The sequence below is a fragment of the Lithobates pipiens genome, unplaced genomic scaffold, assembly GCF_037356315.1.
Source record: "Lithobates pipiens isolate NorthernLeopardFrog02 unplaced genomic scaffold, aLitPip1_a1.2 Scaffold_16, whole genome shotgun sequence".
Classification (NCBI taxonomy): domain Eukaryota; kingdom Metazoa; phylum Chordata; class Amphibia; order Anura; family Ranidae; genus Lithobates; species Lithobates pipiens.
Genome location: NW_027507748.1, coordinates 404462241 through 404488245, shown reverse-complemented (window position 1 = coordinate 404488245; position 26005 = coordinate 404462241). Strand labels below are relative to the sequence as shown.

Genomic DNA, 26005 nt, shown 5'->3' with positions numbered 1-26005 from the left:
GACCAGTTAGCCTAGCATCAATAGTATGCAAGCTCTTGGAGGGGATGATAAGGGACTATATACAAGATTTTAGTAATGAGAATGGTATCATTAGCAGTAATCAGCATGGATTCATGAATAATCGTTCTTGCCAAACCAATCTATAAACCTTCTATGCCCCTGTACACACGGTCGGAGATTTCGACAACCAAATCCGTCGGATCTTGTCCGAAACTGTTGCATACACACGGTCGGACAAAGTTGTCGAAAAATCCGATCTTTCAGAACGTGATGACGTAATTTCGTTACGATGGGACTACATTCAGGCTAGTAGCCAATAGCTTTGATGTAGGAATTTGATCTGAGCATGCGTGGCACTTGGTCCGATCAAAATTCTCTACACATGATCGGAGTATGTCCGACCGGCCCAGTTGGTCGGGAAATATTTCCAACAAGTTGGAAAATTGGGTCCGACGGATATTCGGACGGAATCAGTCCGATGCATACCACACACAGTCGGATTATCTGACAACACGGTCCGATAGGACACATTCCGACGGATTCTCTGACCGTGTGTACAAGGGCTAAGAGGAGGTGAGTTGCCATCTTGATAAAGGAAGGCACATAGACTTGGTGTATCTTGATTTTGCAAAAGCATTTGACACAGTTCCCCATAAATGTTTACTGTACAAACTAAGGTCCGTTGGCATGGACCATAGGGTGAGTACATGGATTGAAAACTGGCTACAAGGGCAAGTTCAGAGGGTGGTGATAAATGGGGAGTGCTCAAAATGGTCAGGGTGGGTAGTGGGGTCCCCCAGGGTTCTGTTCTGGGACCAATCCTATTTTATTTGTTCATAAACGATCCGGAGGATGGGGTAAACAGTTCAATATCTGCATTACATTACTAAGCTAAGCAGGCCAATAACTTCTCTGCAGGATGTAGAAACCTTGCAAAAAGATCTGAACAAATTAATGGGGTGGGCAACTACATGGCAAATGAGATTTAATGTAGAAAAATGTAAAATAATGCATTTGGGTGGCAAAAATATGAATGCAATCTATACACTGGGGGGAGAACCTCTGGGGGAATCTAGGATGGAAAAGGACCTGGGGTCCCTAGTAGATGATAGACTCTGCAATAGCATGCAATGCCAAGCTGGTGCTAACAAAGCATACAGAATATTGGCATGCATTAAGGGGATTAACTCCAGAGATAAAACAATAATTCTCCTGCTCTACAAGACTCTGGTCCGGTCGTGCCTAGCCCTAGAGTATGCTGACCAGTCCTCAGGAAGGATGTACTGGAAATGGAGTGAGTACAAAGAAGGGCAACAAAGCTAATAAAGGGTCTGGAGGATATTAGTTATGAGGAAAGGTTGCGAGTACTGAACTTATTCTCTCTGGAGAAGAGATGCTTGAGAGGGGATATGATTTCAGTTTATAAATACTGTACTGGTGACCCCACAATAGGGATAAAACTTGTTCGCGGAAGAGAGGTTAACAAGACACGTAGAGGGTTCTTTACTGTAAGTGTGGCAAGGATGTGGAATTTCCTTCCACAGGTGGTGGTCTCAGCGGGAAGCATCGATAGTTTCAAAAAACTATTAGATAAGCACCCAAACGACCACAACATACAGGGATATACAATGTAATACTGACATATAATCACACACATAAGTTGGACTTGATGGGCTTGTATCTTTTTTCAACCTCACCTACTATGTAACTATGTAAATAAATAAATAATGGTTTGGGTCTTACATACATTTGAAGCAGCATAAAGACATTGATTACATTTGTGCACTGATATGAACATTAATGAGAATGTATGAAATATAATAATAATAGCAGGGCAATAGCAGAAAAAAAAAAAAAAAAAGTACTCAAAGAATATTCTGGAAAAAAAAGGAAGTCGTATATGTGTTTTAACACACGTGTTATGTGTGACACATGCTACAAAACATGCCTGAAGAATGCACTCCACAAAGAGCACTTAACATATTAGTACTAAAGCATCCATTAATCCTTGGTTCTCAGCAGAAACACATACCACACAGTATTTCCTCCTAAGTTCTCCCGTGGGTACTGTATAATCTAAAACGCCATATAATAACTATTTATCCTGGTCTTACAGAAAACACTACAGAATACAGTCTGTATACCAAACATTGATAAAAGAAGTGAATACAGCATTACGCCAAACAAAAGCTGAATTTCTCTGATTGCATTTGGCAGTTGAAAAGCGCACAATGAAACAGGAAGCAATTACAACATTTATTGGAGATGAACAATTTGGCCTGCTCTCTCTAGCTCCACTGAGCTGGCTGTTTACAAGCACTGTAAAATCACTTCTGACTAGTCCAAAATGGCTGAAATTACAACACAGCTTCTATCTTTGTACATATAAACAATACAAATGCAAGCCACATGTCCTAATAACAATCTATCACTTAGATCTAAACATCCAGGAATTTGTCATGTGGTTTGGGCGAATATGATATCAGTGTCACCAATATTTTATGAACAATAGGGATGGTTGGAATAAACCCACAGAAAGGCAAGGTCTTCTAGTCATCTCAAAATCATGTATAGGTTCCAAGCAAAATAGTAACCATGTTTGATCAATCACATTTCTGCAGAGGAACAGAACTATAGGGATGGTTGGAATAAACCCACACACTATAATTGACACACTATAATGATAAGGTCTTTTTGTACATGCTCCATCTCTTGTGTTGTGTGATTAGTATCAGAAAAACTAGAACTAGAATGCACTACTACATGTGGTCTGCTCCATAAGCAGCTTTACTTTTCATCTGCATAGCCTATAAAATAAGGAAAAGAAGATTGTTTTATGTCTAGGTGTTTGGCTCGTGGTGGTGGCACAGTTCCATTGACCTTTAATAGGTGAGTTTGACATGCAGTGCCACCTGTCAAACTTGGCAACCTGAGTTAAATTTGCAGTGGCTGTGGAGGAAAGCATCGTGGGCACGGCTTGTGTACAGACCCCACTTGGCTGCTATGTCCGCTTAAAGGTAGGGAAGCAAGGGGGTGAAAAAGGTCTTAATCTTCTTCTACTGAATTGAATCAAAGGTGTCTAATAGTGATGCCACTTCTAACTCCACTGCTCTAGACATTCGCCTACAAGTACTGCTATGATAAAAACAGTCATAGTGAAGGAATTTAAACCATCACTGCAGGTACTGCTGCAGCTTATGATCAAAAAGCGTATTACTTCCTGATCTGTACAGTAATCCAGCTTCCTATAATAAAGACCTGTTGGTGCTGCTCCCTCTCCTGCAGAGTGCCTGGTCTTGTATCTGCCCCTTCCTGTGCAGTGTTGCCAACCGTCAGTATTTTTACTGGCAGCCAGTAAAAAACAGACACTTTTCTCCTGCCAGTAAATGCCAGTGACAGGAAAAGGTTGCCAGTAAAAAATATGGCTGTGATGCATCCAAGTGCCTGCTACAGTGTGTTTGGGTGGCGCAGGAGGGCATCTGATGGAAGCGTTCCCTGAGTGTGTTGTGTAATGTTATGGTGCAAGAGGAGTCCAAGAGGAACATAAAGCGGCCTCGTGTGCGTATCTGTCAGTGCTGTTCGGACTGGTGGGACCACCTGGCAAGGAGAAAGACTGTATGTTTTTAACCCTAATATCTACCTTAAATCACATTGCTAATTGCATATTGTACTTGTTTGTAGCCTAAATACTGAAATTTGCACTTAAAACTGTAATTTTGTAAGTTTTGAAAATGCCAGTAAAAACTTGGCTGTGCCAGTAAATTTTGGGAGTCATGTCAGTAAATTTAAATGTAGTAGGTTGGTAACACTGTTCCTGTACTTTTCTGCAGGCAGCCTTTAGTAGCTGTATTTGTTGGGTCCCTTTCACAGTTCTGCTCTCTGCATAGGCTATGTGCAGCACAGCGATGATACCACTTTTACAATATAATTACTGGGTTTCTTAAGACATTTGGTATGCACACAGTAGATTTATATCCTCAGTGGCTACTAAGGTATATATTTAATTGCTTATCAACCAGCCGCCGCAGTTATACTGCGTCACGTTGGCTCGGCTGCACAAATCGGCGTACCGGTACAGCGGTCCCTTTAATGGCTCTAGCAGGCGTGTCACCAGAGCTGATGTGCATGGCTGGTGGCCACAATGTCGGCTGGCCACCTGCGATCGCTCAATGGGGATCTGTCAATGAAAACAAACAGATCCCAGTTCTGACAGGGGAGGAGAGAGAAATATGCTGTTCCTAGTGATCAGGAACAGCGATCTCGCTCTACTCTCAGTCAGTACACTCCCCCCACAGTTAGAAACACCTCCCTAAGGAACACTTAACCCCTTGATTACCCCCTAGTGTTAACCCTTTCCCTGCCATTGTCATTTATACAGTGATCAGCGGCTCTTCTTAGCTCCGATCACTGTAATAATGTCACTGGTCCCAAAAAAAGTGTCAAAAGTGTGCGGTCTGTCTGGCACAATGTCGCAGTCCTCCGAAAAATCACTGATCACTGCCATTACTAGTTAAAAAAAAATTATAATAAAAATGCCATAAATATTTCCCCTATTTTGTAAATGCTATAACTTTTGCACAAACCAATCAATATATGCTTATTATTTTATATATATTTTTTTACCAAAAATCAGCTTCTATTTATTTATTTTTTTCAAAGCTTAATTGAACAAGCTGAAGTTAGAAGCTGATTGGCTACCATGCAGTGTAGACCGGTTTTAGTAAATCTGTCCCATACTGTGCCAAATTACCACTCCTCTGATTACCTGTGAAGATACAAATATGAAAACCACCATTGCTGATTTGGCTTTAAAGATACAAAGTCAAGCGCTCCCTTGAGTATCCTGGCTTTAAGAGGAGACCTCACCTAGTGAGTAACAGACCTGTAGGTAGCCAGTGAGGTCAGAAAAAGTTCCCTTTTTGCGTTCCAAGTCAGTGACTTACTAGGCAATAAAGGACCAGGATCAATATGACAAACCCAGGTGTTTACATTCTCTTGAATGGTTGAACATTTATCAGATAATACATATTGGAAGTGCTTATTCTTGGCACTAAATGTGTCTGAAATGCTTTAAAGTGATTGTAAAGGATTGTTTTTTATTTTTTTTTAAATAACAAACATATCATACTTACCTCCACTGTTCAGCTCGTTTTGCACAGAGTAGCCCCGAACATCCTCTTCTGGGGTTCCTCGTGGCTCCTCCCTGCATCAGATAACACCCTAGGAGAAGCGCTCTCCCGAGGGGGTTACCTTGCGAGCGAGCTACCAAGTCCACATTTGCACGAGTCCACAGACACGAATGCCAGACTCGCCCCTGCCCCCCAACACCCGCGTCATTGGATTTGATTTTACAGCAGTGGGAGCCAATGGCTGCGCTGCTATCAATCTATCCAATCAAGAGCTGGGACCCCATGGGGAGAGGGACAGCGCATCCTCGCCGAGGAGATGAAGGGGCTCAGGTAAGTAATAACAGGGGCCTGGGGGGCCGGTGACTGCCAGGTGTTTTTTCACCTTAATGCATAGGATGCATTAAGGTGAAAAAACACAAGGGTTTACAAACCCCTTTAAGCAGCATCAATGATGACACTTGCTTACACTAGATTGGAATGTTTCTCTAATGAAAGCATTATAACTGTATAATTTGGCCTAGAATATTAAAGCTGAAGTATGGGTAAAAACCTTATTGGGGCATTAGCTAGGTACCGCCAATGGTGTTGACCCTCGTGTTCCGCCACCATAGGGGGCCCCCGGCCGTGGGGGTCAGCTGGTCCCTGAAGGTTCTAGTTATGCCCCTGCCCAAAACTGTCCGTTGGCAATGCTTTAAAAGGTCATTCATTTAGGGTTAAGAGTTAATGATGGTATTAGAATTATTGTTTCACCCCAGCAAAGGTGGCAATACCTAATATGTATGGCGGAATTGTCCTTTTCATACGCCTGGGAAACAGATGCGTGTGTTTGCATTCATATGTACAGTACACGTATGTTGTGCTGGGTGGCTTTTCAAGTATTTTTATAGCATATTTAAGTTTAATTTAAGTTTTTTTTTAATAGTATACAGTATTTAAATTTAATGTAACTTAGTTGTCATCACAAAGGGAGCTGATAAGAAGACATTAGGGGTCTGTTAGACCCCTCTTATCACATCCACACTCTATTGAATCTAATGGAGCAAAGACTGTGCTTGATCAGCTTTTAGCAGAGTGACTTGAGGTTTGACAGCCACGAACTTCTGGGTTCATGCTACCAAAGGTTGAATAGATGCTTGCTGATCTCCCAATGCTCTCTATTCTGACATACCATGGAGGTCCTTAACACCCAGGAGTGACAGTAAAGACACAAAGACAACAACTAACTGTAAAAAGGTGAACAAACTGTGTAACCTATTTACTTGGGGCAGAATAAGATTTAATTTTAGCTATAGATGGTGTCTAGTGAGTTTAATTCCCCCCTTGGCTACTTATACGGCTTGGAAACTCCAACAGTGTCATTTCCTGCCATAACTCCCAACTCTGTTTATGTCCACCTAGAAGTTTTAGGTGTTCCTCCTGTTGCACTGCCCATAACAAAAAATTTAATCCAGTAGAGAAAGTGCCAAATCATCATAATGACAACAAATGGTGTGCACAGACCCAAAACTCAGGCACATAGATCAACTCTCCAACCTGTTAAAAATGTGAAATATCACTTTTCGGTGGACAAACCCTTTAGCTAAATCCCTGCCGTCATCGTGAAAAATAAGTATGACAATTTACTGCTTCCCTCCTTTTTATATGGATAGTCCAGGGAAAACTGCTTATTCATCACTTTTTGACTGTCTGGAATGCTTACATGTAGATATGCCTGATGTGACGAGAATCATGGAATTTAGGGATCCAATCAAATATGCTGCATCGATTGAATCGATTGTCAAAAGTATTGGAACACCTGCCTTTACACGCACATGAACTTTAATGGCATCCCAGTCTTGATCCATAGGGTTTAATATTGCGTTGGCCCACCCTTTGCAGCTATAACAGCTTCAACTCTTCTGGGAAGGCTGTCCACAAGGTTTAGGAGTGTGTCTGAGGGAATGTTTGACCATTCTTCCAGAAGCGTGTTGGTGAGGTCAGGCACTGATGTTGGACAAGAAGGCCTGGATTGCAGTCTCCACTCTAATTCACCCCGAAGGTGTTCTACAGAGGTGAGGTCAGGACCCTGTGCAGGCCAGTCAAGTTCCTCTACCCCAAAATTGCTCATCCATGTCTTTATGGACCTTGTTTTGTGCACTGGGGAGCAGTTGGAACAGGAAGGGGCCATCCCCAAACTGTTCCAACGATGTTGGGAGCATGAACTTGTCCAAAATGTCTTGGTATGCTGAAGCCTTAAGAATTCCCTTTACTGGAACTAAGGGGCCAAACCCAACCTCGGAAAAAAAAAACCCACACCATAATCCCCCCTCCACCAAATGATCTGAATGATTTGGACCAGTGCACAATGCAAGGTCCATAAAGACATGGATGAGTGAGTTTGGGGTGGAGGAACTTAAAGTGGATAAGTGGATGTTATTTGTTCATGTGCCCGTGAAGGCAGGCATCACAATACTTTTGACAATACAGTTATTATTATTAAGGGAGAATCACAAAATGTGACAATCACTGCTCTGTTATGTCTGGTTTTCAAACACATTCGCTTGTCTCCTGTTCAAGGACTTGTCCAAGCCCTATCCAGGACTAGAGCTGGGCCTTAAGGGTCTTGGGTCCCCAGGAAGTTACTGCCTTCGCTTTGTTGCTAAATGACGGCAGCAACCAGAGAGAAATTATATTTTTTATGCTTATCACAGAGGCATCTGCAAACTTCTGAACTGTGTTTGCCACCATTTTAGGCTTTAAAAAGTTAAAGCGGAGGTCCACCCTAAAGTGGACCTTCCGCTCATTGGAATCCTCCCCCCCTCCGGCGCCACAATTGGCACCTTTCAGGGGGGAGGGGGGTGCAGGTACCTGTACAGTACAGGTATCTGCACCCACTTCCGGGATAGCTCTCTGCGGAAAGGGGCGTAGATTACGCCCCCTTTCCGAAAGTCCCCCGCTGCCTGCTGGGAAACACACAGATCCCAGAGGCAGCGGGTCCATCCTTATTGCGCAGCGCGACTCGCGCATGCGCAGTAGGGAACCGGGAAATGAAGCCGAAAGGCTCCACTTCCTGATTCCCATACCCAAGATGGCGGCGGCAGCACCCGAGAGGCGATCGAGAGATCGGCTTCGGGTGCCGACATCGCGGGCGCGCTGGACAGGTAAGTGTCACTATTTTAAAAGTCAGCAGCTGCAGTATTTGTAGCTGCTGGCTTTTAAAAAAAAAAAAACGCGGACTCCCGGCGGACTCCCTCTTTAAATGCAGTGGCAGTCCAACTAAAAGGTTTTATGTCTTCCTTTCAAGAGTGATAGTGCGAATTTAGACCACTTGGCATAAACTTCTACCTAATTCTGGTGATGGCCTGGCGTGCTACAGACAATACTTTTGCCAACTCAAGTGCTCTAAATTCAAGTAATTTTCTGTTCAAATAAAACATAGCTGTCATATGTTTATTTCATCTGGTCACGTTATTTCCTGTTACATCAATTCCAAACATCTTTATAGTTAATACACTCCTAGTGTTTCAGATAAATATTATGTTAGCCAACAGTTTTTTAAAATAATTTTCATTTTCCGGTAAATGGTTTCATCTGCAGTGCAACGATGACTTCTGCAATCCATAAATGTTTTTTTTTTTTGGCAGTGATAAAAATGAACCAGTATATCACCCTAGAATAAAATAATATATGGCCACATACAGATGGGTGTGTCATTTGTCAGCTGTATTAGGTGTTTCATATTTTTTATATTTAGATTATTTATGATAAAATATAAACTATAACAACTCTATCTATACAGTATATATATATATATATATATATATATATATATATATATATATACACACACACAGTATACTGTATATATGTTATATAACAGATATATTCGATTTTGGAAATATTTTTACCAATATTTTCAGTTGGATGAAAAACAAATAATAAAACAACTTTATGGCTTGATTATCCATGGTAGATATGTCCCCATAGACTGCCTTCCCTGTTGGTCAATTCCATCTGTGTCATAGGGGATCACCGCCCCAGCTCTGGGGGCTGATCTGCCCTTGCCTTCTCATGCCTATGCCCAGACTCATGGTTGGTTTGTAAGTATGAGCGGGGGATCTATTCTAGTATTTTTCCTTATAAACATTACCCTAAGTAATACTCTTTTTTAACATGTTTCTAGACATCCATACCGCGTCTGCCCCTGAAGAGTGGCACTTCAGCCACAAAACACATCAAGCTATTAGATGCCTCTCTTGTTATATCCTAATACTGTTACTAACATCGTGATTTATTGGATCCTACCAATCTAAATTATGTTTTATTGTGGAGGCACACAACGAGTCTGGTGTTTCTATGGTGTTATTATTACAAAACCATTATGTTGCTATGCCAATATGTTACTATTTATTATGTACCATGTTATGGAATAAAGTTTCTTTATTTTACTATATTATGTTGGATGTACTATGTTGCTATGCAAAATATATGGTACTAATCTATGATATACCCACCAGACAGTATTATTCTGTGATGCCTCCCTGGCTGAAACTTTTTATATAAAGTCCCAACCTTGCTCCTATATACCTCAATTGTCGGGGATGGATGCACATGTATTTGGCCTCATATAAAGGCCCGAACCTTTTTCCTTCATTCAAATAATAAAACAAAGCATCAAGTGTATCCAAAGCACTGATAGGAAGATAATAAAGGGCACACGTTGTTTGTATGTATGTCTGCACCAAAGTGCTAGACTGACTGTCACAAGATTTGAGGTAAGTGAGAAAGCCTAAAGTAAGCTAATGAGAATATTGCATTTGTGGAGTCATGCACATTACTACATACACATACATTTTAAAGGAATAAAAATGGATTGCTTATCCATGAAATGATTCCAGCTCACTGTGTCCTAGTGTGTCATTGTGTCACTAGTTTACCTCTGATGTGTCTCAGAAATTATTTATAGGCAGAGATCTCACTAGATCTTGAGTAGACTGTGAGAAACCCATGTTTAAAGATAGGTAAGGTCTGTTAACTATCAATATATCATTACAAAGCAAAAATTTGTAACCTGGAAAAAATCCACTGAGGCCTGCATATCCTATGCACATTCAAATCACGTGTTAAGATAGGTAAATTATAGGTAGATAGATACTCAATAGAAGATAGATAGATAGATAGATAGATAGATAGATAGATAGATAGATAGATAGATAGATAGATAGATAGATACTCAATAGACGATAGATAGATAAATACTCAATAGACGATAGATTCTCAATAGACGATAGATAGATACTCAATAGACGGTAGATAGATACTCAATAGACAATAGATACTCAATAGACGATAGATAAATACTCAATAGACGATAGATACTCAATAGACAGATAGATAGATAGATAGATAGATAGATAGATGCTCAATAGATGATAAATACTCAATAGACGATAGATACTCAATAGATGATAGATAGATAAATACTCAATATTAGTTTTTATTTATTTATTTTTATGCTTGAACTAGATGGACTTTTTTTTTCAACCTATGTAACTATGTAATAGATGAGAGATAGATAGATAGATAGATAGATAGATAGATAGATAGATAGACCTTATAAAAAAGATGTGGTGACAGCAGGGAGGACTTTCTACATGAATATAGCAGTGTTGATGGCCAATGTCATGGAGCTTGCACTGGTATAAAATAGTGTATCATACAATACAAATAGTATGGTATGGTATGGATTGCTACCAGTGCATGGAAGATATAAGGAATAAACAATCACCGGTTGGGGCATCCAGGCAGGGCTGTAAATGTGATTTACACCTGAGATGAATGTGATGGATAAATGAGATGTGACCATGTGGCTGTAGAGTGTGTAGATGACAGGCAGCATGGAGCTGTCCACCCACCCACACACCCATCCATCCATCCATAGCACGCCGGTTGCTCCTTTGTTGCAGATCTTCATCAGTGAGGTTTGTGGGAAACTCCCTTCCAGCATCTCACCACCCCATCACCCCAGAATGATGAAGCCATGAGAACCTTACCTCCTGACATGTCAGCAGCAGCAGCAGCAGCATCCAGTGTAGGCAGGGTATCAGCAGCGGGTCCCAGCCCAGCCCTGCAGTGTGTCCCTGGCTCTGAGCTCCCAGCCACTCCCTACAGCCAAAGGACACAAGTTGGTGGGGGAGGAAACGGTAGCAGAGTGGGCACAGACAGTGGTGACAGCAGAGACAGCTCCCTGAGAGCCCCGATCACTCCTTGTCCTTCCTGGTAGGGGGTGAAGGGCAATCCAGTGCAGGGACCATCAGATGGTGTCTGTCGTAACATCCTGGCAGTAGAGGAGAGATGGATCCATGGTACCTCGATGAGTCCTGTGCTGAGATCTCCTAGGCTGAGCTCTGTGTACTCCCCTATGATGGGTTATGTGTACTCCCCTATGATGAGCTCTGTGTACTGCCCTATGATGAGCTCTGTGTACTGCCCTATGATGAGCTCTGTGTACTCCCCTATGATGGGCTATGTGTACTCTGTGCTGAGCTCTCTGTACTACCCTGTGCTGAGCTCTATGTACTACTCTGTGCTGAGCTCTGTGTATTTCTCTACGATGAGCTCTGTGTACTCTACTATGTTGAGCTCTGTGTACTCTCCTGTCTTGAGCTCTGTGTACTCCCCTGTGCTGATCTCTGTGTATTTCCCTATGATGAGCTCAGTGTACTCTCCTATGGAGTGGTGTGATGCGGCTCAGCCTGCTCCACTCAATGGATGAAACAAAAGAGGAAGCAGAGGGGAGATCGCAGGCAGAGGGAGGGAGGAGGGGACATCCAGCTGTTTTTAGAAGGCAGTGTAGAATACAGACTTCTGTTTCCTAGATCTGCCATTTTTTCTGGAACCAGGAGGGAGGGCAGATTTCACCAACATTTCTCAGTCTAGGAGGATGGTGGGAAAAAGATCTGCAGTCTGTTTATAGCTCTACAATACAACTTTCCTATTACTATCCATTTGCTAGGACAAGCACACCAAAGATATGCAAGCTTTCTACAACATGGAAAGATTTCCTGCAATCTCTGTGTTATGGAATACTGACCACAGACAGGAATGTTTACAAATCCTTTGTTATCAAACACGTCTGCCTTTGTCTGCACAATATAAATAGATAGTAAATAGTACAAGATAAGCTAGTAAATTAATATATTGCTTTATTAGAATATTTATACAGTGAGGTTTTTTTTGGGGGTGGGGTTTTTTGAGCCAGTTTGCACCAGAAATGCACAGAAACGCAGTATGCATTCCTGTGCGATTCCTGGGCACGCCCCCCAGTGTGATTTTCAACCCATTAATTTAAATGAGCTTCAAATCTCACCGGAACACACGAAAAGGTAGTGCATGCACTACTTTTGAAAAACGGGCTGCAGCAAAGCGTGCCATGTGACCTGGTGCCCGCTGATGCTATCTGTGTTTGCGGTGCTGTCAACGTACTGGCACCTGCAGTAGATCACAAAGGCAGTGCTTTAGGCAGGGTGGTTTTGTTTTAAATCAAGTTGATTTAAATCACTAGTAAAAAAGGCTTGATTTAAATCAACTATATTTAAATCATCATTTTTAAAGAGCATCAGTCATCCTTGTGCCGGAGCGGCTCCTCCTCTGGCCCACTGTTGACTCACCGACAGTCCCATTCACTTTAATGGGACGGCTGGTGATGTGACAGTAACACAAGGTGAGGGACGTAGTGGCAGCAGGTGAGTGGATGCCCACTAACAGGCACTGCCATTATGGATCTGAAATGACAGGTGCTCTTTAACCACTGGACCACTGGGCACTTAAACCCCCTTAATAACCAGAACAATTTTCAGCTTTCGGTGCTCTCACATTTTGAATGACAATTACTCAGTCATGCAACACTGTACCCATATGAAGTTTTTGTCCTTTTTTTTTCACACAAATAGAGCTTTCTTTTGGTGGTATTTAATCACTGCTGGTTTTTTTTATTTTTTGTGCTATAAAAGAAAAAAGGTCAAAAAGTCTGTAAAAAAATTAATTCTTCTTCATTTCTGTTTAGTAATTTTTCTTCATAAATTTTGGCCAAAATTTATACCACTACATATCTTTGGTAAAAATAAGTAAAGATTGGTGGATATTATTTGGTCTTTGTGAAAGTTATAGAGTCCACAAGCTATGGTGCCAATATCTGAAAATTGATCACATCTGAAGTACTGATGGCCTATTTCACATCTTGAGACCCTAACATGCCAGAAAAGTATGAATACCCCCCAAATGACCCCTTTTTGGAAAAAAGACATTCCAAGGTATTTAGTAAAAGGCATGATGAGTTTTTTGAAGTTGTAATTTTTTCCCAAAATTCTTTGCAAAATCAAGATCTTTTTTTTTTTCACAAAATTGTCATATTATCAGGTTATTTCTCAAACACAGCATATGCATACCACAAATTACACCCCAAACCACATTCTGCTATTACTCCCAAATATTGCGATACCACATGTGTGAGACTTTTACACAGCGTGGCCACATAAAGAGGCCCAACATGCAGGGAGCACCATCAGGCAATTCTGACATTTCTCTCCTACATGTAAAAATCATCATTTATTTGCTAAAATTACATAGAACCCCAAAACATTATATTTTTTTTAGCAAAGACCCTAGAGAATACAGTGGTGGTCGTTGCAACTTTTTATCTTGCACGGTATTTGTGCAGCAATTTTTCGAACGCGTTTTAAAAAAAAAACAAAAAACTGTTTTCTGCTTTTAAAAAAACAAAACAGTAAAGTTAGCCCAATGTTTTTACATAATGTGAAAGATGAAGTTACGCCGAGTAAATAGATACCTAACATGTCACCCTTCAAAATTGCACACGCTCGTGGAATGGCGCCAAATGTCGCTACTTAAAAATCCCCATAGGCAACGCTTGAAATTTTTTTACTGGTTACATATTTTGAGTTACAGAGGAGGTCTAGGGCCAAAATGATTGCTCTTGCTCTAACATTGCTCTAACGATACCTCACATGTGTGGTTTGAACACTGTTTTCATATGTGGGCGGGACTTACATATGCGTTCGCTTCTGCATGCGAGCACATGGGGACAGGGGCGCTTTAAAAAAAAAAAAATTATTGTTCATTTTACTTTATTTATTTTAGTTTCCCCCCCAAAAAATTTTTGATAGTTTTTATTCCTATTACAAGGAATATAAACATCCCTTGTAATAAGAATATGGCATGATAGGTCCTCTTTACAGTGAGATATGGGGTCAATAAGACCCCGCATCTCACCTCTAGACCAAGATGCCTGAAATAAAAAAAAAAACGATTCTGGCTTTGATCGTATTGGCAAGTCGGGCGGAGGGAGGGGGGCGACGACGTCCCCTCTTGCCTCCTGTAAGAAGGAACAAGCAGCAGAACAGCCAATATGATCATTCTTATGGTGTAGGGAATCGCTGGCTGAAAAAGCTGATATCTGAATGAGGCTTGTAGCTACATGCTTCATTCAGATATCCCCGCACAAAGTCAAGGACGTCATATGATGGGCGGCGGGCGGGAAGTGGTTAAAATCCCAAAATAGATTCTCCTACTCCTCCTGAGTAGGGCGATACCACGTGTGAGACTTCCACAGCCTGGCCACATACAGAGGCCGAGTACAGCCAAGCATGGCCGAGCATGGCCGAGCATGGCTGGGTATCACCGAGTATTGCAGGATATCACCGAGTATGGCTGGGTATTGCAGGGGATCACTGAGTATGGCTGAGCTTGGCTGAGTATGGCTGGGTATTACAGGGTATCACCGAGTATGGCTGGCTATTGCAGAGTATGGCTGGGTATCACCGAGTATGGCTGGGTATTGCAGAGTATGGCTGGGTATTGCAGGGTATCACTGAGTATGGCTGGGTATTGCAGGGTATCACCGAGTATGGCTGGGTATTGCAGGGTATCACCAAGTATGGTTGGGTATTGCTGGGTATGGCAGTTTATGGCAGAGAATTGGCAGGGTATTGCAGGCTGTTGCAGAGTATTGCTGGGTATTGCAGATTATTGCTGGGTATTGCAGAGTATTGGCAGGGCATTGCTGAGTATTGCAGAGTATTGGCAGGGCATTGCAGAGTATTGGCAGAGTATTGCAGAGTATTGGCAGGGTATTGCAGAGTACTGGCAGGGCATTGCTGGGTGTTGCAGAGTATTGGTAGGGCATTGCTGGGTATTTCAGAGTATTGGCATTACTGTTCTCCCTAGCCCACTAAACACTTACTTGAGTCACCTCTTGATCCAGCACTTTGCCCAGCTGCAGGTCTTCTCTCTTTACATCTTGGTCTCACAGGAGATTCAGGCAGTAATGGAAGCCATTGGCTCCTGCTGCTGTCAGTAAAATCCTGTGAGGGAAGGATGCTAGGGGGATAGTCGAGCCAAGCTCTGTGTTTCCATGGATGGAGCATTGCTCAGGGGCACGCCCACAAGGATGCACATGGCTTCCTGTGGGGGCACACGCAGAGAAATAGGAGCAGAAAGTATCAACGGAGTACTCCAGGAGAGGAGGTGAGGGACTGCTTTGTGCAATGGTAAGTATAACGTCTTTTTTATTTTAATAAAAAAAAAAATAGGCTTTACAACCACAAGTTATTGAAAAAAGTAGATAATTTTCACTTCACAAAGTGAATGTTTATCAATAAATATTTACTCAGCTTAGTGAATAAGGTGGAGCTGCATTCATTTTAATCAACCAATTGTAGAAGAAAATACATGGATTTAAATTTTCCTTGCACATGTCTGGGTGTTCATAGTGAACATAACTTCACTGATTTCAGTAAGTCAAATGAACATTCACTTTCCTATTTGTAAAGCAGCCACATTGTATATTCAGCAGTGAAACATTGTAACCAAAGTCAGCCAGGCAGCTAATATTTTTAAAAGAACGCCAGCAATGGCATTCATAATTTTCTCAGTGCAATTTTCCAGTCAATGTTCTACCTACTTGTACACCTAATGCCACGTACACAGGATCGGACTATACAGAGGACCAGAGTCTGCTGGACAATTCGCCCGTGTGTGGGCTCCGGCGGACTTTTTGTTCCCAAAAGTCCGGCGGACTTAGAAAGAAGTCTTGACTCAAAATTGTCCGCCGGACTCGGCAGTCCGGCAGACAATCCGCCCGTCTGTGTGCTAGTCTGCCAAACTTTTGAAATGAACGGACTTGCCCACACACGGAGTAAAGTCCATCCATTTTGAACGTGACTTCAGGTACGGCGGAACTAGTGAAGGAAGTCAATGTCGCCGCCTCCATCGACAAGATTGACACCTCGCGAGCCCCGTCTCCTGGTATGGATTTAAAGTGGAACCAATACGGTGGAAAAAAATGGCGTGGGGCTCCCCACAAAGTCCATACCAGACCCTTATCTGAGCATGCAGCCCGGCCGCTCAGGAAAGGGGGTGGGGACGAGTGAGCGCCCCCCTCCTGAGCAATACCAGGCCGCGTGCCCTCAACATGTGGGGGGTTCTTTGGGGAAGGGGCGGCCCCCCACCCCAAAGCACCTTGTCCCCATGTTGATGAGGACAAGGGCCTCTTCCCGACAGCCCTGGCCGTTGGTTGTCGGGGTCTGTGGGCGGGGGCGGGGGGCTTATCGGAATCCGGGGGCCCCTTTAATAAGGGGGCCCCCAGATCCCGGCCCCCACCCTATGTGAATGAGTATGGGGTACATGGTACTCCTACCCATTCACCTGAGGGAAAAAGTGTTAATAAAAAAAACACAACACAGGTTTTTAAAGTACTTTATTGGACAGCTCCGGGGGTCTTCTTCCAACTTCGGGGGTCTTTTCACTGGACTCCTCTGCTATCTTCTGCCGCTCTTTTACTAGTGTAGGAGCCCAGCTTTCTTCTTCGTCGCTGCCTTCCGGGGGTGGTCATCTCTCTCCACAATTACCAGCTGTTCCTGATCATGCTTGTCTGACCTGCCTACTTAAAGCTGTCCAGCTCACTTCACCTCTGCCTTCGCCTTGGTCACATCACAAGAAACCATCTCCTGCGGTTCTGTTTAAAGACTGGCTTGCTGACATCCCTTCTGGCTCCTTATCCTGCTTGCTGTTGCTCTACTTGGATCCCTGACTTCTGGCCTGGCTGATTACCTGATCTGGTTATTGAACTCTGGCCTGGCTGACTACTCTATCCGGTTACTGGACTCTGGCTATGCTTTGACTATGCTTTTTCTATTTACCTTTTTATTTATAAACAAGTATGATTTAATTGTACTTCTGTCTGGGTCTGATTCATGGTTTCTGACAGTGTCAATCTCGCTGATGGAGGCAGCGACATTTACTTCCTTTGCTAGCCCCCTCTACCTGGAGTCACGTTCAAAATGAACGGACTTTACTCCGTGTGTGGGCAGGACGGTGATTCCAAAAGTCCGGCGGACCTCCGCCAAAAGTCAGCCTGAAAAATATGGTCATGTGTGGGCAAGTCCGCTCGTTCGGAAAGTCCAGCGGACCTCCGCTGCAAAGTCTGGCAGATTGTCCACCGGATAGTTTGATCGTGTGTACGTGGCATAAGTTATCAATAAATATTGTAGATAGAATTGCTCCTTCAGTATAAGACTCAAGTAACAACAATAAAGTATAACTAACGTCAAAAACTGAATTTTTATACTTATGCCCCGTACACATGGATTTTTTCTGATGGATTTTGGCCCAAACTTGTCTTGCATACACACGGTCGCATAATGTTGTCGGAAAATCCAATCGTTCCGAACACGGGGACGTACAACGCTTTTGTCTCGTAATTTATTCTGAGCATGTGTGGCACTTTGTCCGTCGGGAATTGTCTACACACGATCAGAATATAAATGATCAGATTTTGTTGTCGGAAAACTTTAGATCCAGCTCTCAAACTTTGTGTGTCGGAAATTCCGACGGAAAAAGTCAGATGGAGCCCACACACGATCGGATTTTCCGACAACACGATCCGATCGCACATTTTCCGTTGGAAAGTACGACCGCGTGTACAGGACATAACTGTAAAATGTGTTTCCTGGAGTTCATTATGGATCACAGTACTCAGTTATTTCTGAGACGTTTGGGTTATACAGCTGCCTACAGGAGGATTTGGACACTGGGAAAGAAGCTGCCCTGCCTTACTGCTTCTCAAAGGTCACTTTTAGACACCCCTATAAAGATAGAGGAACTGCAGTAGGTGATTAGTCTTGCTCCTAATTCTAAGGCCCCTAGGGATGGTGGCCTCTCAATGGAAAAATGCAAGCAATATGGGGGATCCATTCAACCACAATTACTTAGACCCTTTTCACGCTTTACATGCGCTATATCACTAAAAATAGCACCTGCAAAGCGCCTGTAAAGCGCCTCTCCTGTCACTCCAATGTGAAAGCCCGAGGGCTTTCACACCGGAGCAGTGCGCTGGCAGGACATCCAAAGAAAAAGTCCTGCAAGCAGCTTCATTGAGGACCTTTAGGAGCGGTGTATACGGGAGGCCTGGCCTGGCCTGGTCTGGCTTGGCCTTGCCTAATCCATGGCTTTTGAGAAAAAAATATAAACAGTGCTTGTGAATAAGTGAATAAGTACAATTAATAAACCATAATAAACATAATTTGCATGAATGACTCTAAAGATAAAGTGCTTAGTGCTCAAAAAAGGTGCTTAAAAAGTGCATAGGTGCTCCAATATTATTAGTGCCGTGTGCCACACTCCCCTATTGTAACCCAACTCAACAGATGGCAAGGACCAGTAGCTTTGCGGTCTAGGGGTCAGAAAAGCTTGGATCCAATAGGATCAGTTGGGAGACACAACGTTTTCTCTGGAGACTCTTAGGCCGCGTTAACAAGGGCGGACTGTTCGCCCAACTTTGTCCGCTGAACAGTGTTTCAGCGGACAGTCCGCTCGTGTGTGGGCTTTCAGCGGACAGTTTCAGCGAACAGTCTGCTGAACAAAGTTTTTCGGAATTTCCGAAAAACTGTCCGCTGAAACTTTGTTTCAGCGAACAGTCCGCTCGTGTGTAGGCTTGTTCGTCAAACTAAGTTCCACGCATACTCAGAAAGAATTTACAGGGCGGAAGCGCTCGGTCTTGTAAAACTAGTGTTCATATTGAAGCTAGCATATTCGTCATGCTGCTAATTTTGTGGTTTTTTAATATAGCCCGTTCTTTCCTTCTTCGTAATGCAAGAAAAGTGAAGTAGCTTTGCTGCTTATATTCACACAGAGTTATACTACATGTTTTTATTCATCCTCATCCTATGATTAATTTTCCAATTATAGAAAAAATATATTCCAAATTAAAAAAAAAACAAACAAAAAAAAAACTATGAAAAAAAAATAAAAAAAAAATAAAAATATATATATATATATATATATTTTTTTTTATTTTTTTTTATTTCAGAAAAAAAAATTGAATTTATCTATTACTATATATTTTTGGAACTACTATTGTCATTTTTTTTTTTTTTGGTGGGGGGTTTGAAACAAGATGGACTTGCATTTTTTTGGGCCAAGCAGGACTATGCAAGTAGAGATAGATAGATAGATAGATAGATAGATAGATAGATAGATAGATAGATAGATAGATAGATAGATAGATAGATAGATAGATAGATAGATACCCAAACCAGCATTTTAGCTTACACATGATTGCATGTTCAAAATCAGCAGAGCTTCCCCTCATTTCAAATGTTAAGCCTCACATTTACAGCGACTGCACTTCCAAGTGCACTTGCAGTGCTTTAAAAATTGCACTTGAAGTTAGCATATTTACATGAACGTGTGTTTTGTAAATAACCCCCAGAGTCTTTTGACATGTATCTGCCTACTCACAAATAAACTTTGTTTTTTAAGCCAAAATTATACAAAAATATTGAAAAAAAAAAAAAAAAAAAAAACATACAAGATTTTTTGGAAATAATACATTTTTATTTTTCCTCAGAACCAAAATAAATCAAGAGGGAGGCAACACTGGAGACAATTTTGACGTTTGTGAAGCCTTTTGTCCCCCAGGCACACATCAAGTGAGTGGACACCAAAATTCCAAACCTGCGTAGCATGTACATAGGGAGCAGAACCAGGTCCTAGAATCCCAAAGACCAGGAACAGCAGCAGATGAGATCTATGTCCCCAGACTGTGGTACTACAACAGCCTGCGTCTTCTTTCAGAGCAGACTGAAGCCAGGCAGTCACTTGCGACTCTTCTGTCTAGCCTTCCCTCCACGCGTCGCTGGAGGCTGTGCCTCTGGTGGTGGAGTTGTGGTAGGAGGAGGAGGAGGAGGAGGAGGAGGAGGAGCAGTAGGGTCTGTGTTGTGAAGCTTAGTGGTGGGTGTGAGCTCACCCTTCAGACCCCGTTGGATGGCATCAAAAAAGATTGCCTCACACAAGTTCCGCTGTGGCTTGTCCATTTCTTGGAGCTTGCTAGCCAGATAAGTGGCATAGGCCTCCTCCGGATTGGAGGGTTTGGACAAAATTTGTGTGGCTTGCCGTATCAGCACCAAGGACTCCTCCTCTGTACGGCCCATCCTCCTGGGCCTTTTGCTGGCTAGGTGGAGGGGAGGGACCTGGCTCTCAGTCCGGCTCCTGCTGGGCCCAGCTAGCTCCTGTGTGTGGCTGGTCCCGGCCTCCTCCTCCATACCACTGGTCCCGGCCTCCTCCTGGGTGAGCTCACCCTGTGTAAAAAAACAAAACAATCACTAACTAAAATATGTCTATATTTAGAAATCAGCAATCACTAACAATTTTACAGTTCTCACTTGCAAATACATTTGTCTTGAAATACAAAAGGCTATCATTTTGACACCATCATTTTTCCATCAGTTCACCAAGATTTGAGCCACATTTGTGGAAACTACTGTATCCTTCTATCTAATTTAATTTGTGATGAAATCCTAGATTTGGAAGCAATTCAAACATTGAACTTTACATCATTAATATTTGAGCAATCCAAACGTTAGAAACTAAAATATACCTGGCTCCAGCTGGGGGCGCATCAACTTCGTCCAGCAAGGAAGGGTCTGGATCTTCCAGGGATGGCTCACCTGAGGCGGAGGGAAGGGTGGAGGGACGGGTAGACGGAAGAGTCGAAAGTGACGGCCTGGCTTCTGACGTGTCATCCAGAAAACGCAGCCTGTCATAATACCACAGCCTAGGTACATAGACCTGACCTGCTGCTGATCCTGATGTTTGGGACTCTAGGATCTTTCTTTGCTCCCGCCTATACACGCTACGCAGGTTCTTAATTTTGTTGTTCACAAAGTCAGTGTCTGCCTGGGGGAGTCGGGTTTTCACAAACGCCAAAACTGTCTCCAGTGTCTTCTTCCGGGCAGCACGGATTGGATATTGGGGGTGTTTTGTATCCCACAGATTGCTGTGCGACTCCACTAAATCAAGAAAGGTTGAGAGGAAGGCCTCCTCCTTAAAGGGGTCTGCAGTATACTTTTGCATTTTCTAAAAAAAAAAAAAAAAAAAAACAACAAAAAAAAAAAAAAAAAAAAAAAGTCAGACCAAATGCACACTATATTGTGACAATGTAGGCGAGACACACACTACTACACACGCTACCCCCCACACACACACACACTACCCCCCCCCCCACACACACACACACACACACACAGTACCCCCCCCCCCACACACACACACACACACACTACCCCTCCCACATACACACTACCCCTCCCACACACACAAACACTCCCCCCCACACACACACTCTACACACACTACTGCCCCATACACACACACACACACACACACACACACTACCCCTCCCACACACACAAACACTCCCCCCCACACACACACACACACACACACACACACACACACACACACACACACACACACACACACACACACACACACACACACACACACACACACTAGCCCCACCCCCTATACACCCACCCCCACACTACCACACAAAACACCAAGCCCACTCAACCACCAACCCACATAGAAATCAATTAAACATCAATAAGAATAAAATTCAATATGCATATCCCTAACGCAGGCTTTAAATTAACCGAAAATAAAATGATAACTATCTTACCGTCGCGTGTAGCACTCGCTGCTCCCGTTCGGACAAGCGTACGGCCTCGTGGTAACACTTTATATACGGCGCATGCGCTCAGGCTCCGCCTGCGTCGCCCGCCCCTGACGTTCCTTGCGACCGTGTTTCCCCGCCCCTTTTACCCTCCTTCCGCTGTGGGTGTATGAGAGTAGAAAATGGCGGACGTAAATTCTAGGAGCAGCGTGAGCAGCGCGGAGGAAAGCCATGGGCCCCATGCTTCAGGAGCAAGGAGGAGATATAAGGCCACCAATATGGCCTTCGAAGAGATGGTGGAGATGGTGGCTATCTTAAAAAGGGAGGATTATGATGGGAAACATGGCCCTTACCCAAAACCTAATGTCCGGAAAAGCGCCATCTTGGACGAGGTAGTCACAGCCTTGGAGACAAAATTTGGGGTACGAAGAGGAAAGGACCAGCTGCGGAAACGATGGTCGGACATCAAGTCCAGGGAGCCGGACCAATATTACCGCATCAAAAAGGTCCTGAAAAAAAGTGAGTAAACTCCGCGTTTCTCGTGACTGTCGGACATAATCGTTTGAATTGATCGTAATCGTTCGTGTAGATAGTGTATGTAAATCTGGCGGATTTGATCGTAATCGTTCGTGTAGATAATGGCTGTAAATCTGGCGGATTTTATATTAATCGTTCGTGTAGATAGTGTATGTAAATCTGGCGGATTTGATCGTAATCGTTCGTGTAGATAGTGACTGTAAATCTGGTGGATTTTATATTAATCGTTCGTGTAGGCGGTGTATGAACATCTGGCGGATTAGATCGTAATCGTTCGTGTAGGTAGTTTATGAAAATATGGCGCATATGGTTGTTCGTATATGTGGGCGTAAATAGCATGAATTTGTGTATGGTGTAAATTTATCTGGTGTTGGATTAGATTTTAATTAGTTATTATTTTTTTTGTATTGTTCATGATAAACTGAATTGTCACGCTCAGTTTATAGGATATAAATTTTTAATAAAGTTTCATAAATTTATTCAGTGCAATGTAGACTCAATTAAAAAAATTAGATAGATAGATAAAATGCTGGTTCAACATCTGGACTAGGAAATTTTTATAAGTGTAGTTTGGGCCTTCATAGAACATTTTTGACATAATCACACACAGGTACTCCAGGCGTTGATTCGAGTGTGTCCGTCTGTGAAACTTGGACAAAAGATATACAGTATCACAGTTTGGTTAAAGGCTAGGTTCGCAGTGCTGCAATGTACGAGATCAAATGTGATTTGCACCGCACTGCCGTGCAAATCACATGTGATCTCTGTGTGATGCGATTTCAGCCATGCATATAGTATGGCTGAATTTACATCGCATCCGGACCAAACTTGTACATGGCCCTTTTTTTAGTCCACAGCCGAATCGGATCACATGGGTATTCACACCATGTGGTCCGATTCCTGTCCGAGTTTAAAGATTGCACTGTGAAATGAGAACTAATTTGGAGGTGTCAATAAAACTTTACACTGATACTCCCAGCAGGTCACATAGGGCAGTGCGAACTGCACATGCGATGCGTGAAACCACAGTAGATTTGCAGCGTTCACACATCGCAGCAGTCTGAACACAGCCTAACTAAAAAAAAGTCATTTTAAGGATGTATTAAACTAGGATCTTGTAATAACCAGCTAATAATTTTACACCACTTCAAACCAATGTTTCATATTCCAATTTCTGAACTCAAATATCACTATGCTTAAAAGTTTTTTTTTTTTTTTTTTTCATTCTCATAGGGAAACAAAGACTCAGACAAGAGGCGGAGCAGCCCAGGACCCCCCGACCTCGCCAGCCTGATTGGGCAATTAGCCCCAGCCCCAGCCCCAGCCCCGTGTCGGTGATGGAGCCATCCAGCCCCGCATCAGTATTGGAGCTGCCCAGCCCAGTGTCCTCGAGGGAGCAGCCAAGCTCGGTATCCTCCGCTGGACCAAGCTCCGTAGCTCCACTGGATGAGCCCAGCCCAGGGCTAGATGTGGAGGAGGAAGAGCAGGTGGAGTTACACACCCCACAAAGTGAAAGTGAGTGTCTGACAACCCAGCTTAAGGTAAACAATTAATGACTGTATACGTTAACCAATTTTTTATCTACATATGTTTTTAGGTGATGATCTGGTTGTGGAAGGACAAGCCGAGCCATTTACCTCGGACAGTGCCCACAGGCTGATTGGGCAGGTCATGGCCTGGAATGCAAGGATGGATTTGATGGAGAGCAACATCCAGGCCATGCTACAGCAAATACAGGCTCTACAGCAACAGCTGGTCCCTATGAGGCAGGAAATGAAGGACATGATCGATGTTTTAGGGAGAATCTAAGCCCCTTTTCCCTAAAACACAATCGATCATGTCCTTCATTTCCTTGCCAAAAAGTTTTTAAGGTTTTTACAAGATTTTTAGAGGCCAAATTTTGAAGATGCACACGGTGTGTCAACATGTGCTATGTGCCATCAGAGGATCGCAATGGACGCATTTGGTGTTTGCAAACCCTTCCTCATTCAAGTATGTGAGAGGAAGGGATTGCAGACACCAAACACGTCCATTGATCACTCATGATGGTACATAGCACATGTTGACATTACCAATTTTTGGTGTGCATCTTCAAAATTTGGCTTTACCCCTTGTTTTATGTAAATAGTTAAAAATCTGATTTTATTTTTTTTATTTTTGTGATAATTGCATTTTTGATATATTTATATATTTCTATGTTTACCAAAAAAGAAAAAAAAAAAAAAAAATAATTTATAAAAACAAAAAAAAATATAAAAAAAAAATAATTTTAAAAAACTATTTCCCCAAAAAAAAAAAAAAGGAATTAAAAAAAAAAAACACAAAAAAACAAAAAAAGATCTAAATAAGAGGCACTGGTTGGAATGTGCACTATTAAAAAATCCAAAAAAAAAAATGTGTGTGTCTACTTCTTTCAATACTCAATACCAGTTTGGGAAGTCATTTTGTGTTTTCTGTCACAAAGGGCCTTATTTCCTATTGTCAAAAACCACTTTGCTATACAAATGCACTAGGACAGGAATATGCAATTAGTGGAAATCCAGCTGTTGCAGAACTACAAGTCCCATGAAGCATAGCAAGACTGACAGCCACAAGCATGAGACCCAGAGGCATGATTGACTTGTAGTTTTGCACCAGCCGGAGGTTGGCCAATTGCATATCCCTGAATTAGGACAATGTAGGATACAAGCAACGTGAAAAGCAAACAAGAACCAAACTTCAAAATTTGAACAGACAAGACATATTTCAAGAAAAATATACTTTTATTGGTCAGCTGGCATTGGAATAGCCCCCCTACCATTAAAATAGCTGACATAGCGGTCACGCACCTCACGTGCTGTTTGGGGGGCTAAGCCAGGAAGGGCATGATCCAGCCCTGTCAGTTCTGGAAGCCTGAGTCCGACCTCAGGCCCAATAGGCTGCAGGTACTGGTTACCAGAAAATTTCCGTAGAAAATTGTGAAGAATGCAGCAGCACAGAATAACATAGTTGAGTTTATATTCTGCCAGGTTGATGGCTGTCAGTAACAGACGGAACCGGCTGGCCATAATGCCAAAGGCACTCTCCACAACCCTTCTTGCTCTGGCCAGCCGGTAATTAAAAATCCTCCTCTCCGGGGTGAGGGTCCTTTGGGGGAAGGGTCTCATGAGATGTTCACTCAGACCGAACGCTTCATCAGCCAGAAAAACAAACGGGAGCCCCTACACATTTTCGGCATCTGGTGGCAAGTCCAGGCCACCAGTGGTAAGACGGTGGCAGAACACGGTCTGCCTAAAGACTCCTCCGTCAGACATCCGGCCGTTCTTCCCCACATCCACATAAAGGAAGT

General features: G+C 42.8%; 1 protein-coding gene across 2 annotated transcripts in view; it reads right to left on the bottom strand.

The window, feature by feature from the left end:
* The window catches only part of CLIP2 (CAP-Gly domain containing linker protein 2), a 208411-nt gene extending 196515 nt beyond the window's left edge, over positions 1–11896 (bottom strand). For both annotated transcript variants that reach the window (XM_077482366.1, XM_077482367.1), the window contains exon 1: positions 11162–11896. The gene's annotated coding sequence lies outside the window, so the exon portion shown is untranslated. The remainder of the gene's footprint in view (positions 1–11161) is intronic.
* Positions 11897–26005: the final 14109 nt, after the last annotated feature.